The 15,123-nt window shown below is 51.1% G+C and overlaps 3 pseudogenes; all 3 read left to right on the top strand.

The window, feature by feature from the left end:
- The first annotated feature begins 404 nt into the window (after window positions 1-404).
- LOC147677942 (18S ribosomal RNA) lies at window positions 405-2,139 on the top strand (annotated as a pseudogene).
- A 379-nt stretch (window positions 2,140-2,518) lies between these two features.
- On the top strand, window positions 2,519-2,635 carry LOC147677943 (5.8S ribosomal RNA; annotated as a pseudogene; the record flags this gene model as incomplete).
- Window positions 2,636-5,801: 3,166 nt separating this feature from the next.
- Window positions 5,802-13,808, top strand: LOC147677944 (28S ribosomal RNA; annotated as a pseudogene).
- Window positions 13,809-15,123: the final 1,315 nt, after the last annotated feature.

The raw sequence follows: 15,123 nt of genomic DNA on the forward strand, positions 1-15,123 counted from the left end.
AGTGGTCTGACCCGAGTGGAAGGGGTCGGGTGGCGCCAGACCCTTGGATGCTGCTGCCCAGCAGGTTCGTAGGCCCCGTGCGCCACGCTGTCATCGCTCTCCACGGCCAGCACATTTCCACAGCTGCTTGGAATGACCGTTCCGAGGGGTGCCGCCGCCACCAGACACCGGCACCTCTGCGTCTCGCTCAGGCTGCGCCTCAGCCCGCCTCTCCCTTCTAGGGGAGATAGCTGGGCCTGTCGGTGCCCATGTGACTACACCTTTCCATTCTGCCAGCAAGCCCTCCCAACCAGGCTGGTGAGCTCCTTCCCCCAGCAGGCTCCCAGAAGGAGGGGTGCATGAAGGTTTCCAGCCAGGGAGATGGGCACGCGGCCCCCCAAACCCACCCTGTCAGCAGGTGCTGCTACCTGGTTTATCCTGCCAGTAGCATATGCTTGTCTCAAAGATTAAGCCATGCACGTGTAAGTACACACGGCCAGTACAGTGAAACTGAGAATGGCTCATTAAATCAGTTATGGTTCCTTTGATCTCTCCATCTGTTACTTGGATAACTGTGGTAATTCTAGAGCTAATACATGCTGACGAGCGCAGACCTCTCGGGATGCGTACATTTATCAGACCAAGACCAATCCGGGCTCGCCCGGCCGCTTTGGTGACTCTAGATAACCTTGGGCCGATCGGACATCCCCGTGAGGGCAACGATCCATTCGGATGTCTGCCCTATCAACTTTCGATGGTACTTTCTGTGCCTACCATGGTGACCACAGGTATTGGGGAATCAGGGTTTGATTTTGGACAGGGAGCCTGAGAAACGGCTACCACATCCAAGGAAGGGGAGGTAGTGACGAACAATAACAATACAGGACTCTTTCGAGGCCCTGTAATCGGAATGAGTACACTTTAAATCCTTTGACGAGGCTCCATTGGAGGACAAGTCTTGTGCCAGCAGCCACGGTAATTCCAGCTCTAATAGCGTATATTAAAGTTGCTGCAGTTAAAAAGCTCGTAGTTGGATCTTGGGATCGAGCTGGCGGTCCGCCGCGAGGCGAGCTACCGCCTGTCCCAGCCCCTGCCTCTCGGTGCCCCCTTGATGCTCTTAACTTGGGGTTGGAAGCTTTTACTTTGAAGAAATTAGAGTGTTCAAAGCAGGCTGGTTGCCTGAATACTTCAGCTAGGAATAATGGAATAGGACTCCGGTTCTATTTTGTTGGTTTTCGGAACTGGGTTCATTATTAAGAGGACGGCTGGGGGCATTTGTATAGTGCCGCTAGAGGTGAATTTCTTGGACTGGCGCAAGACGAACCAAAGAGAAAGCATTTGCCAAGAATGAAATTCGGAGGTTCGAAGACTATCAGATACCGTCGTAGTTCTGACCATAAACAATGCCGACTAGCGAACTGGTGGTGTTATTCCCATGACCCGCCAAGTAGCTTCGGGGAAACCAAAGTCTTTGGGTTCCGGGAGGAGTATGGTTGCAAAGCTGAAACTTAAAGGAATTGACGGAAGGGCACCACCAGGAGTGGAGCCTGCGGCTTAATTTTACTCAACACAGGAAACCTCACCCAGCCCAGACACAGAAAGGATTGACCGATTGATAGCTCTTTCTCAATTCTGTTGGTTGTGGTGCATGGCCGTTCTTAGTTGGTGGAGTGATTTGTCTGGTTAATTCCGATAACGAACTAGACTCCTCCATGCTAACTAGTTACGCGACCCCCAGCGGACGGCGTCCAACTTCTTAGAGGGACAAGGGGCGTTCAGCCACATGAGATCAAGCAATAATAGGTCTGTGATGCCCTTAGATGTCCGGGGCTGCATGCACGATACACTGAACGGATTAGTGTGTGTCAGCCCTTTGCGGACAGGTGCGGGTAACCCGCTGAACCCCGTTCGTGATAGGGATAAGGGATTGCAATTATTTCCCATGAACGAGGAATTCCCAGTAAGTGCAGGTTATAAGCTTGCATTGATTAAGTCCCTGCCCTTTGTACACACCGCCCGTCGCTACTACCAATTGAATGGTTTAGTGAGGTCCTCGGATCAGCCCTGGCGGGGTGCAGAGAAGACTATCAAGCTTGACTATCTAGAGGAAGTGAAAGTCGTAACAAGGTTTCCGTAGGTGAACCTGTGGAAGGATCATTAACGGCGGAGCAGCCTGAGCAACCGACGGCGCCAGCCCGAAGCCCTTGGCTGCCTCCTGCAAGCACACACTGTAGGCACAGGGCTCTGCTCTGACCTTCCCCGCCCCGGCAGGCGGAGCGGTCTGTGGCTGCATAGGGTGCTTGGGTGAGGACAGTGCCTTCAGGAGCCCCCCTCTCTTGCCCGCTGGTGGGTGGGGGAGGACTCACAGGCAGAGTGCCTGGTAACTTTTTTCTCCCACCCAAAGATGCACTCTGAATCCCAGAGGGGAAGCCTTGAATGGGGTGCCTGGGCATTCGCCGGGCGGTGGACGGACTGCGTCCCCTTCCTCCTGCCTCTCCTGCACCCGCAAGTGGGCAATCGTTTTTGAAAAGTCGCCTGTGACTCTTGGCGGTGGATCACTCGGCTCGCGCATCGATGAGCGCAGCTAGCTGCGAGAATTAGTGTGAATTGCAGGACACATTGATCATTGTTTGACTTGGCCCTTCTGGCAGGTTCACCCCTAAACTTTTTGATTTTAATTGTGACCCGTTGTTAGTTATTTTTGGCTTCTGCGCACTTTAACACTGTGTCCCAGTGTAAAGTGCATGCGTGTGGTGAGATTGGCCTGCCCTCCCATAGGAATGCATGGGGAATGTAAGTGTCCATGGTAGTTCCTGATGCGTGGGGAGTGCAGTGTCCAGTTTCGTATGTGCAGACTCGTGTGATTAAATGCTGCGCGATGTGTGTGGCGTTATTGTGTCTGGTGTGGAAGTGCCACTTCTAGAAGTTGTCATGTCTGCGTAATAAGGGTGAAATGACTGTCTGGCTTGTGATTGGCTGTAGCTGGCTGGTGTGCCTGGCTCCAGGAGTCAGGATGGGTCTGCCCCGGTGGTGAATAGGAAAATTTACATCCAGATGGTTGGGAGGAGTGCACCTGGGACCTGAATAGGGCTGGGCCTTCCCTACACAACGCTGGCTCTGCCCCCTGTGGTGCGACTGATGTCCCTAGCCTGTCCAGTGAATGGGGAGAGGGGCTGAGCACAATGGAGTGCTCCAAAACCAGCTGCGTCTGGTTTTCCCCCCACCCCTGCACCCTAAGACAAAGGATTTATGTGTATAAAAAGGGGCTGTGACCCCATGCAAAAGGTTCTCGTTCCCTGATCCTAACTTGAGGGGAGCCTGCTGCTCCTGGGTGCCAGGAGGAACCGCGACTGAGGACTGCCTCCCTGCCTGGAGGGCCCTGTGAGCTGGCCCCTGGGCCCAGCCTTTGCCGCCCCCTCTGCCTTCCCAAGGACCTTGCTGGACTTTTGACTTTGTTTCCTGAGGCGCCTGGGCAGCGCCTGATTTGTCCTTCAGGGGAGCACTGTGGTTTTCGAGTGCAGCCTGGAGCTGCAATCCCCTTTCTCGAGGGATTCCCTGGCGTGGGAATCCCCCTTTTGCTGATTTGCGGCGCGGGTGCCACCCCGCACTGCCTGCTGCTTATTTACCCATTTCTCCTTCATTTCTGGTGCCCACCCTGTTTTATTATTTATTTCTCGGGAGCCTACCCCGGATTATCGCTGTGAGCCGCTCCCCCACTACCCCCCCCCCCGGGCCGCCGAGCTGCCTGCGACGACCCGGAAGTGCTTCTGCGCAGACAGGAAGCGGACGGGAGCCCACCCCATACTCCTGTGCCGTGGAGAAGAGGTCAGAAGTCCCACCCCAGCAGCCGCAGCGCGAGGAGAAGAGGGTGGCTGAAGGTGCAGGCGGGGCTCCGGTGTTGGAAGAGAGCCCCACGCTGCCCGAAGAAGAAGCCGGCGCCTCCCACGGGGCTCCCGAGAGTGAGTGAGAGCCCCGTGGTGACCAGCAGAGAAGCCTGCGGCCTGTTCCTGCGGGAGGGGGGGCGTAAGGCACATTGCCGTGCCTGCCCCCGCCTCAACCCAGAAAAGGAATCCCGACAAGAGCCCCGCCACCGTGTACCGGCCGCCAGAGGAGCCCGATGAGGAGGGCTCCCCCGAGCAGCCCCCGGCCAGGAGCAGACCGGCAAGGAGGGGTCTCGGGGTTATTCCGGCTGGTACATTGAGCTGTCCTACTTGATAGCGGGCCGCTCCGACGTCAAGGGGCACATTTTGTTTTAGGGATCCCGAGTCCCCCGAGCAGGACTCCAACGTCTGGGGGCATTCTTGTTTTAGAGCCTACGAGGCTCCCGGGGGCATTCCTTGGCAATTCTGAGCCCCGTGGCTCGAACGTTGATTTGGGGGCACATTGTTCTTGAGCCCACGGGACTCCCATGTGATTGGGGCATTTTTGTAGTCTGAGCTTGAGATGCTCCTGGGGCCATTATTTCATTCAGAGCCCTTGAGGCTCCAACGTGGGGAGCATTTGCTTTAGAGCCTGAGAGGCTCCAGGGGACATTGTCGTAATTAGAGCCCATGAGGCTCCAATGGGCACAGTTGTTTCTTTAGAGCCCCAGAAGAGAGACAGGAGGCACGCTGGTGCCAGGCTCAGTTCCCCAGCTGCCCAGCACTTAGAGGGCAGCTGCATCGTTTAGGCCCCCATGAACCCTTTCGCATTCTTCTTTGGCTGCCTGCACAGCCAGCGCGGACATTCTGGACATTGGGCCTGTGAGCCCCTGAGAAGTTGACCTGGGGTCAGTTCTGTGATCTTTTGTGCAAATGTGATTACTTGCCTAATGTGATTCATGCAATGCTTTTTGCCTATACCTCTAAATGTATTTTTATGCTTAGGAGGTTGTTTTACCTAGTATAGTTATGCTAGTGAGTTCATGGTTCCCTGCGTGATATATGCCTAAGGTTTTAGGATTGCGTAGGGTGTACTTACCTTCTACCAGTGGTTACTGGTTGTGTGCTACATTTGCTATTTGGTGCTACAAGTATTCTATGTTCTAAGTGCTATTCCTACAAAGTGCTATTTCTGCAAAGTGCTAGTTCTACCAAGTGCTTATTCCTGACAGTGGTCCATGTGGCCCTGTCCTGTGTATATAATCCCCTGTAAATATTGCCCGTGCCAGTGGCACAGTGTAAATTGTGTGTTTATTATCTAATGTGTTTGGTATAATACAAAGGTTATTTTTATATATAACCTTGTGTGGAGTTTCCTTTGTGGTGGGCCTTGTGTGTTGTTGCTGGGTGCGCGCGCAAACACTTTACACATCGCCTCCGGGATAAGCTTGACTTGTCGTGCCAAGCTACCAAGAGGGTGAGCAGGGGTTATCTTTGGCGGGTGACTTCCTTGCCCTGACTAGAGTGGTGGTTTCTGCCTGGCTTTGGCGCAAGCCTTAGCCAACCGGAAATCCCCATTTCTAACAATCATCTACACTTCGAACACACCTTGCGGCCCCGGGTTCCTCCCGTAGCTACGCCTGTCTGAGGGCCACTCGATCGTCATTCACCTGGGGCTTCCCCAGGATGTGGCTGGGGCTGCCGCAGGGTTTAGCTCTGCTTCCCTTCATCCCCCCCACAATGTCAGACCCCCTGATCGCCCGTGGCAGTGTCCCTCACCAGGTCCTGCTGTGGTGGTATGCTGCTGGTGCGCCAAGCCCAGAGAAGGTCTTCCCAGTGAGGGCGAAACCACTCCAGATCTGATTCGGGGAAAGAGGGCGCATGCTGCTGGGAAGCCAGGCCCCTGCTCCGGCAGGGGTCTGGCCTTCCCTGCTCCCCCAAAACTCTATGGCATTTTCTTCTGACCACGACCGCAGATGTGGTGACCCGCTGAAATTAAGCATAGTACTAAGCGGAGGAAAAGAAACTAACCATGATTCCCCCAGTAACGGCGAGTGAAGAGGGAAGAGCCCAGCGCCCGGCGACAGGCGCAGGAAATGAGTCATACAGAAGACAGACTCCCCGGCGTTGCTCGGGGGGCCCAAGTCCTCATCGAGGCTCACCCCGTGGACGCTTTTAGGCTGGTAGCAGCCGTCGGCGCACCAGGATTGGATCTTCTCGGAGTCGGGTTGCTTGAAAATGCAGCCAAAAGTGGGTGGTAAACTCCATCTAAGGCTAAATATGGGCGTGAGACCGATGGCCAACAAGTACTGTAAGGGAAAGTTGAAAAGAACTTTGAAGAGAGAGTTCAAGAGGGTGTGAAACCGTCGAGAGGTAAATGGATGGGGTCCGTGCAGTCGGACCCCAGAGGATTCAACACAGCGGGAAGGTCGGTGGCCCGGGAGTTCCGAATCCCCTCCGTGGGACCGGTGCCTGGGCCCTACCCAGCCCCCGCAGAGCACATTTCCTCTGCGGCAGTGCGCCTCGACCGGCCCGGCTGGGAAGGCTTCGGGGAGTCAGGTTGCCCTCCGCTCCGGCGGAGGGTATTACAGCCCCCTTGCAGCAGCTTTGCTGTGTCCGTGAGCCCGAGTGAGATTTCTACTGCCTCTGCATCCTCCCCGGGCACCTGATCCTGGCTGCCCCTCGGGCGGTTGAAGGGGGGGACGGGCCCCTTGCTCCCGGCGTGACTGTCGACTGGGGCAGACTGTTCTCAGTGCACCCCAACCGCATTGTGCCGCTGGGCGGGGAGGCCCACGCCGGGCGCCAGGGGTCTGCAGCGATGTCTGTTTCCCATCCAACCTGTCTTGAAACACAGACCAAGGAGTCTAACACGTGCGTGATTCGGAGGGCCGACCGAAACCCTGTGGCGCAATGAAGGTGAGGGCTGACGAGCGCTGGCTGAGGTGAGATCTCGCTGTGCAACTAACAGCGGGCGCATCACTGGCCCGTCTCGCCCGCTCCATCGGGGGGGGGTGGAGCATGAGCTTGCGCGATAGGACCCAAAAGATGGTGAACTATTCCTGGTCAGGGAAAAGCCATAAGAAACTCTGGTGTAGGTCCGTAGCGGTCCTGACGTGCAAGTCAATTGTCCTACCTGGGTATAGGGGCGAAAGACTAATCAAACTATCTAGTAGCTGTTTTCTTCAGGATAGCTGGCGCACGGAGCCCCCAGTTTTATCTGGTAAAGCGGATGATTAGAGGTCTTGGGGCCGAAACAATATGAATCTATTCTCAAACTTTAAATGGGTAAGAACCCCAGCTTGCTGGCGCGGAGCTGGGCATGGAATGCGAGTGCCTAGTGGGCCACTTTTGGTAAGCAGAACTGGCAGTGCGGGATGAACCAAACGCCGGGTTAAGTCGCCAATGCCGACGCTCATCAGACCCCAGAAAAGGTGTTGGTTGATATAGACATTAGGACGGTGGCCATGGAAGTTGAAATCCGCTAAGAAGTATGTAACAACTCACCTGCCGAATCAACTAGCCCTGAAAATGGATGTCGCTGGAGCGTTGGGCCCATACCCGGTTGTCGCTGGCACTGAGAGCTGCAGGGGCTAAGCCCCAACAAGTAGGAGGGCTGCTGCGGTACGTACGAAAGCCCGGGGTGAGGGCCCGGGTGGAGCTGCCGCAGGTGCAGATCTTGGTGGTAGTAGCAAATATTCAAACGAGAACTTTGGAGGCCGAAGTGGAGAAGTGTTTTATGTGAACAGCAGTTAAATATGGGTCAGTCTGTCCTAAGAGATGGGCGAGCGCCGTTCAGAAGGCACAGGCGATGGCCTCTGTTGCCCTCAGCCGATCAAAAGGGAGTTTGGTTCAGATCCCTCGGAGTGGCGGAGAATGACGCCCTCGCCGTGTCCAGTGCAGTAACGCAAACGATCCCAGAGAAGCTGGCGGGAGCTCCGGGGAGAGCTCTCTTTTCTTTGTGAAGGGCAGGGTGCCCTGGAATGGGTTCACCCTGAGAGAGGGCCCGAGCCTTGGAAAGCGTTGCGGTTCTGGCGGCGTCCAGTGAGATGGTGTAAATTTTGCGCTGAGCCGTACCCATATCCGCAGCAGGTCTCCAAGCTGAACAGCCTCTGGCATGTTGGAACAATGTAGGTAAGGGAAGTTGGCAAGTCAGATCCGTAACTTCGGGATAAGGATTGGCTCTAAGTGCTTGGTCGGTCGGGCTGGGGCATGAAGCGAGGCTGGGCGCGTGCCATGGCTGGACGACGCGCCTACCTCCAGGGTGGTGGCGACTGGACCCAAGCCAGGCCCTTCCTGTGGATCGCCCCAGCTGCGGTTGTTGCCTCTCCCCGTGCCCCCTCCCCGGGGGCATGGGGCTGGCATTCTGCCTCCACCGACGCCTAGCAGCTGACTTAGAATTGGTGCGAATCAGGAGAATCCGACTGTTTAATTAAAACACAGCATCATGAAGGCCCGAGGCGGGTGTTTACTCAGTGTGATTTCTGCCCAGTGCTCTGAATGTCAAAATGAAAAAATTCAATGAAGCGCAGGTAAAAGGCAGGAGTAACTATGACTCTCTTTTGTAGTGGCCTTTACCTCCCAGTGGTCCCGCCGGTAACTGCCATTGTAGTGCTAGACTCTGCGTAGAGAAGCATATAGAGACAGGCCAAACAAGGTTCTATCATGGCAGCGAGCATGATGGTGAGAAATGGCGAAGCAAACGAACCCAATCCCAGATGGGGTAGTTCCTGGAGAATAAAAACCCTGTTAAGATGGAGTAAGGAGGTGCTGTCTTTTCCAGAAATCATTAGCCTCCTCACCGAATTTGACAAACCTGCACCCTCTTCAAACAATGCAACAAGCAACAATGATTTAGATCACGATATAGGCCTAAGTTCACCCTCCGGAGCAGAAGAAGACACAACAGTTGATCTCAGCGAATCCATCGATGTGTACGAGGACAGCAAAGATGTAATAGCAAAGAAAAGTGACTGCACAAAAAAAGGCCCTTATTGGAAATACCCAAACGAAAAAATATAAATGTGACTTGTGTGGAAACATTTTGGGAACTTTTAAAGAACTGAGAAAACATGTCTCCAACAAGCACAAAGGCTTCTATCTTAAAACGTACTGCTCAAAATGTAACAAAGAAGCCGAATACCACAATATTGCATTCCATTATGCCAAATGTAAAGGAAGACCTCAAAAAGGAGAGCTGCCATTCCTGTGCAGCTTCTGTGACGTCGGATTTGGAACAAAAATTGGTGTTGCTCGGCATGCGCATCCAAGAGCGCAAAATGAGGCTAGACTAGCAGCTCTAGCAAGCAGCAAACCGTAAAAATTATGGCCACAGGGAGAAATACTGCTACTAGCAGAATTGGAAAAAGTATATGAAAATAAGAGAAATATTACTGCGCTGATGGTTCCACATTTTGACAATAAAAACAGAAAACAAATTGCAGAAAAAAGAAGAGATGGAAGAGATAAAAGCAATAAATACGCAAAAGATGTACTGCAAGCATCAAATGTTTCTAAAAATGACTCTTGCGATGAACCAGAGGTTACAGTGGAAGTAACAACTGAAAAGCGCAGAGACTTTATCAATCGCAAACGTGCGCAAAAAATCAAGAACTTTGATGAGTTGGAAGATAGAATCACAGAAATCAAGAAGTACACCCAAAATGTAGAGCAACACGATGCTGCTATGGATGTGATGGATGAGGTAGTGACTTATTTCACAGAGAACACCACTGCTATAAGTCCTACACCAGTAAGTGTACCAACAAATGAACCAGCAAGTGAACACAATAATTAGCCTATGAACTCTTCTCAAGATGAGCACCAGAATGCCTCAGTAGGAACAAGATAACAAAAAAAGACAAAAAAAACGGAAGGCTTAATCGGACGCACAAGAAAAATTATGCCAAAGCAAAGAGCAGCTATAAAGAATACCAGGCATTGTTTAAAAAAGACAAAAAGAAATTTGCCAGGATTATCACTGATGGGGCAGAAGATGCCACTTGCCAAATCAGTGCTGATGACATTTTTCAATACTACAAAAACATAATTTAGAGAGAAAACAAGAAAAAACCTAAATTCATGCAGATTGATACCAGAGGATTACGAAATTTTCAATTTATGTAAAGAAATAACACTGCTCGAAATAACTTATGCCTTCGAGAACTCCAATTTAAAGAAAGCAGTGGGTCCTGATAAGATTGGTCTGAATGACTTGTATAAAGTGCACAGGTGGCAACCAAGACTGCTGCCCAGAATTTTATCGTCTTGGTTGTTGATGAGAATAGTACCAGAAAGTATAAAAAAGAACCGATCAATTTTGATACCCAAGAATGTACTGATTAGTGAACTTAAAACAATCAGTAACTGGCATCCAATTACCATCGGTACTGCATTCATGAAGTTATTCACAAAAATACTAACTAAAAGACTCAATTTTTGTTGAATTGAATACGAGACAAAAAGGCTTCATGAAGGTGAGAGGTTGTTTTGAGAATCTGACTCTCCTGCAAAATATCATAAAAGGGGCACATAAAAACAGTCACTCATTAGCAGGAGTGGTCATAGATATATCAAAAGCCTTCGACTCTGTCAGCCATGGTCACATTATACAGAGTCTTGCAAGGCAAAGAGTTCCATCATACATCAAAGACATAATAAAAGACTTGTACACTGACTCAACAACATCTTTTAAGGGAAAGAACAACGACGCAACTCCTGAAATAACAATGAAATCTGGGGTTAAACAAGGTGACTCTTTATCCCCACTACTATTTAAAATTGCCATGGATCCTCTGATCTGTGATCTTCAGAAAAATGGCAAGGGCTTCACATTTGGATCAGATGGTTTAATTGAGCAAATTACGGCTCTCGTCTTTGCCGATGACATCGCAGTACTCAGCAGTACCCGGGAAGGAATGAGTACAAATTTGAAAATCATTGAAAAGTTCAGTAAAACTACAGGATTAAAACTTAATGTGAAAAAGACACATGGATTTTATATCAGTCACCATAAAGATAAAATCCTGATTAACAACTGTAAACAATGGCAGTTTGAAAAAGAAAATATTGAAAACATTCCTCCAGGAGAAAGTGAGCGATACCTCGGATTGAACTTTGATCCACACACTGGTCATACAAGCAACAACAAAATTAATGAGGTTCTTGTCAATTGGGCTAAAAAACTTGATAATCTACCACTTAAGCCCACGCAGAAAATAGAAATTTTGTGTCAGTACTTGGTACCTAAACTATCATTCAAATTGGAAATGACAAGAACAGAAGCAAAAACTTTAAATGTTCTGGATCAAACAATGAAAAAGTATGTCAAACCCTTTCTACACCTTCCTGCATACACATGTGATGGTCTCCTGTATTCGAAAAGATCATTTGGGGGCCTCAGTATACCAAAACTATGTACACAAATTGGTCTCAATAAAGTCAATACTTTATTGTATCTCAGGGCAGCTCCAGACCTGTACATTACTCATTCATTCATGTATGCAGGAGAAGATACGAATGAAAAAATTGATAACATCATCAAAACACACAAACTCAACATTTTATACGGTAGGTTTCTGAGCTATGATTTAAATTTGTTAGCAACATATGATTTGAGAAAGGAAGAGTTTGAGAAATGGGCAAATCTCCCTGTCCAAGGTGATGATATAAAATACTTAGCAAGTAATCCAACCTCAAACTTCTGGATCAGCAAGCATAACAAAATGAAAGAAAACCAGTACATAGCTGTGCTGATGTTAAGAGCAAATGTTTTATATACTAGAGAAACCATCACTAGGGGAAGAAATCGTGCATTTGCTACATGTAGGTATTGTAATAATGTTTGCGAAACAATTTCTCATTTTCAGGCGCATGTCCTAAAACTAAGGACATTAGGATAAAAAGACATAACAAGATTCTGGAATTGCTCATTGATAGAGCAAAAATGTGTGGTTGAATTAAATATAGGGAACCTCATATTAAGAATAATCAAGGAGAACTCCGAAAACCAGATGTAGTGTTTACCAAAAATGGTACAGCTGTAGTGATTGATGTTTCAATTCGTTATGAAAATTCTCAGAATTCGCTTGAATTAGCGTTTGAGAGTAAAGTGAAATACTATCAGGATCTGTCACAGCAAATCAAAGATCTCAAAAAATGCAACACTGTAAAATTGCATGCCTTTATCGTTGGATGTTGTGGTATTTGGCCTCAATATAATGATGTTCTGGCTGATTTAGGTCTTCAAATGTCATTCCCATTCAAGAAAAATGTTTGCCTGACTACTTTAATGGACACTCATAAAATGTGCCAAGTATTCATGGACAATTGAGTATCAAGCTTATACTGAGATGTACACTTTCTTGCAGCACACATGTCACCCTTATAAAGCATATTGTTTTAACATATAGGTTTATATTTGACACAAGATTTAGTATAGATGTGAATCTTATAGATGTGAATTTTTTTAGATGTGCTTTTTCTAGTTAGATGTGCAATTTGTAGATGTGTATTTTTTTTATAAATGTGTGCTTATAACAATTTAGATATAGTTGTGTCATCATACTTATTGAAATGTCTTGAATGATAAATAGGTCTCAAATAATCGCATACAAATAGTTATCACACATTGATTATTGATGTCCTGCTAATCATATTTTAATTTCTCAGGACTGTTCGTAGACAATTTAAAAATTGTTGGAATAGTACTGCAGGGTGTACTATCTCTGGCCTATACGTGATCCCAGTTCAGTGTGGCTGTACTTTGGAGTGAAAGAATGTTGTATTGTTGGAAGCAAAACCGAATTGACGATGATGGGCAGCATAATAACCCAGAATGAGCCACCGCGAGGTGGTACAGATAGCCAAATGCCTCATCATCTAATTAGTGACGCGCATGAATGGGTGAACGAGATTCTCACTGTCCCTACCTACTATCTAGCGAAACCACAGCAAAAGGAACAGGCTTGGTAGAATCAGCGGGGAAAGAGGCCCATTGAGCTTGACTCTAGTCTGTCACTGTGAAGAGACATGAGAGGTGTAGGATAAGTGGGAGGCTTATTGTTTTTTCACTTAACCAGTGAGGCGGGGCGTGCCCTGTGGAGCTCTCGCTTCTGGCTCCAGGTGCCCGGCGCCTGCCGGGTGCGACACGCTCCGGGGACAGTGGCAGGTGGGGAGTTTGACTGGGGCGGTACACCTGTCAAATGATAATGCAGGTGTCCTAAGACGAGCTCAGGGAGGACAGTAACCTCCCGGGAAGCAGAAGGGCAAAAGCTTGCTTGATCTCGATTTTCAGTATGAATACAGACCGTGAAAACGGGGGCCATACAATCCTTTTGACTTTTTGGGTTTCAAGCAGGAGGTGTCAGAAAAGTTACCGCAGGGATAACTGGCTTGTGGCGGCCAAGCGTTCATAGCGATGTCGCTTTTTGATCCTTCGATGTTGGCTCTTCCTCTCGTGAAGCAGAATTCACCAAGCGTTGGATTGTTCACCCACTAATAGGGAACGTTAGCTGGGTTTAGACCGTCATGAGACAGTTTAGTTTTACCCTACTGATGATGCATTGTTGCAATAGTCATCCTGCTCAGTACGATAAGAAACCGCAGGTTCAGCCATTTGGTTATGTACTTGACTGAGGAGCCAATAGGGCGAAGCTACCTTCTAAGGGATTATGACTGAACGCCTCTAGGTCAGAATCCCTCTAAACCATAACGAGACCACAGTGCAGTGGAGCCTCGATTGGCCTGGGATAGACGGCCTCTCTCGGGGCTGGTGCATAGAGCCGCTCGCTTGGAGACCGGAGCGCGGACGGAGGGGACTGCCTCCATCGCCCTTAGTGCACCGCATATTCGTGGGGCACCCGGTGCTAAATCATTCGTAGATGACCTGATTCTGGGTCAGGGTTTAGTAAGTAGCAGAGCAGCTATCTTGCTGCGATCTATTGAAAGTCATCCTCTGAGCCAATCTTTTGTCTCTCCATGCGTGGGCGCCTGCGGACATCCTCCACCACACCCAGGGGTGGGTCCCTCTGCTGCCGGTCCGGTGGGAGGGATGCGGAGGGGGTAACACGAAGCTGCGGGAGGCTGCCTTCACCACATGGCCTCCGGCATGGGGCCTCCCACTCCCATCCCTCTCCCACCGTGGTGTGGGGACGGGGGCCCCCATCCCTTGCGGGTTCGCCGGGCATCCCCTTCTGCTTCCCCCGGGAAAGTTGAACAGGGAGGCGAGCAGCGTCTGCCTCCAACCGCCTGTCCACCCTCCGCCAGACTGCAAGGGCGCCTGGTTACGGCACCCTCCCAGACCATCTGGGCGCTGGGTCATCCTGAGCCATCTGGTCGCCTGGCTGCGTGACCAGATGGCCCTGTGGGCTGGGCGACCAGATGGCCCTGCGGGTCAGGTGACCCTGTGGGTCGGGCGAACCAGATGGCCCTGCGGGTCGGGCGAACCAGATGGCCCTGCGGGTCGGGCGAACCAGATGGCCCTGCGGGTTGGGCGAACCAGATGGCCCTGCGGGTCGGGCAAACCAGATGGCCCTGCGGGTCGGGCGAACCAGATGGCCTTGCGGGTCGGGCGACCAGATGGCCCTGTAGGTCGGGTGACCAGATGGCCCTGTCGGCAGGGCGACCAGATGGCCCTGCCGGCCGGGCGACCAGATGGCCCTGCTGGCCGTGTGACCAGATGGCCAGCCTGCTGGCCGGCTGGGATATCTCCAACTTTTGTCTTCCCCCAGAGTTCTGTAAGCCCGCACTACGTGGGGGCTTAATAGTCGAGAAAAATGGGCTCCCCAGGCAGGCAGAGGGCGTGGCCTGGGTTTAATCCTCCTTGGTTCCAGCCGAGGGTCCCGGTGCTGGGGACAGGAGTCCACCAAGGCCCTGGGAGGATCTTGTTGGCCTGGCTAGGGTTCGGAAGCTGGGCCCGGGGCTTGTGCTCTGTCCCAGGGTGCGGGATCCCCCTGTCCTGAAAGCCAGCTGAGGGTCCAAGCGCTGGGGAAGGGGATCCAACGTGGCCTGGGGGAGGCTCTCCCTGGCCTGGCTAGGGTTCAGAAGCTGGGACCGGGCCCGGGGATCGTGCTCTGTCTCAGGGTCCCAAGGTGCGGGAGACCCCCCCCCCCCCCGTCCTGCAAGCCAGCCGAGGGTCCGGGTGCTGAAGAACGGGGGTCCACCGGGGACCGGGGAGGCTCTCCCGGCCTGGCTAGGCTTCGGAAGCTGGGACCGGGCCTCGTGCTCTGTCTGGCAGGCCCCGGGGTGCGGGATCCCCCTGTCCTGTAAGCCAGCTGGGGTACAGAGT

Source organism: Lissotriton vulgaris, chromosome 12, assembly GCF_964263255.1.
Source record: "Lissotriton vulgaris chromosome 12, aLisVul1.2, whole genome shotgun sequence".
Lineage (NCBI taxonomy): Eukaryota > Metazoa > Chordata > Amphibia > Caudata > Salamandridae > Lissotriton > Lissotriton vulgaris.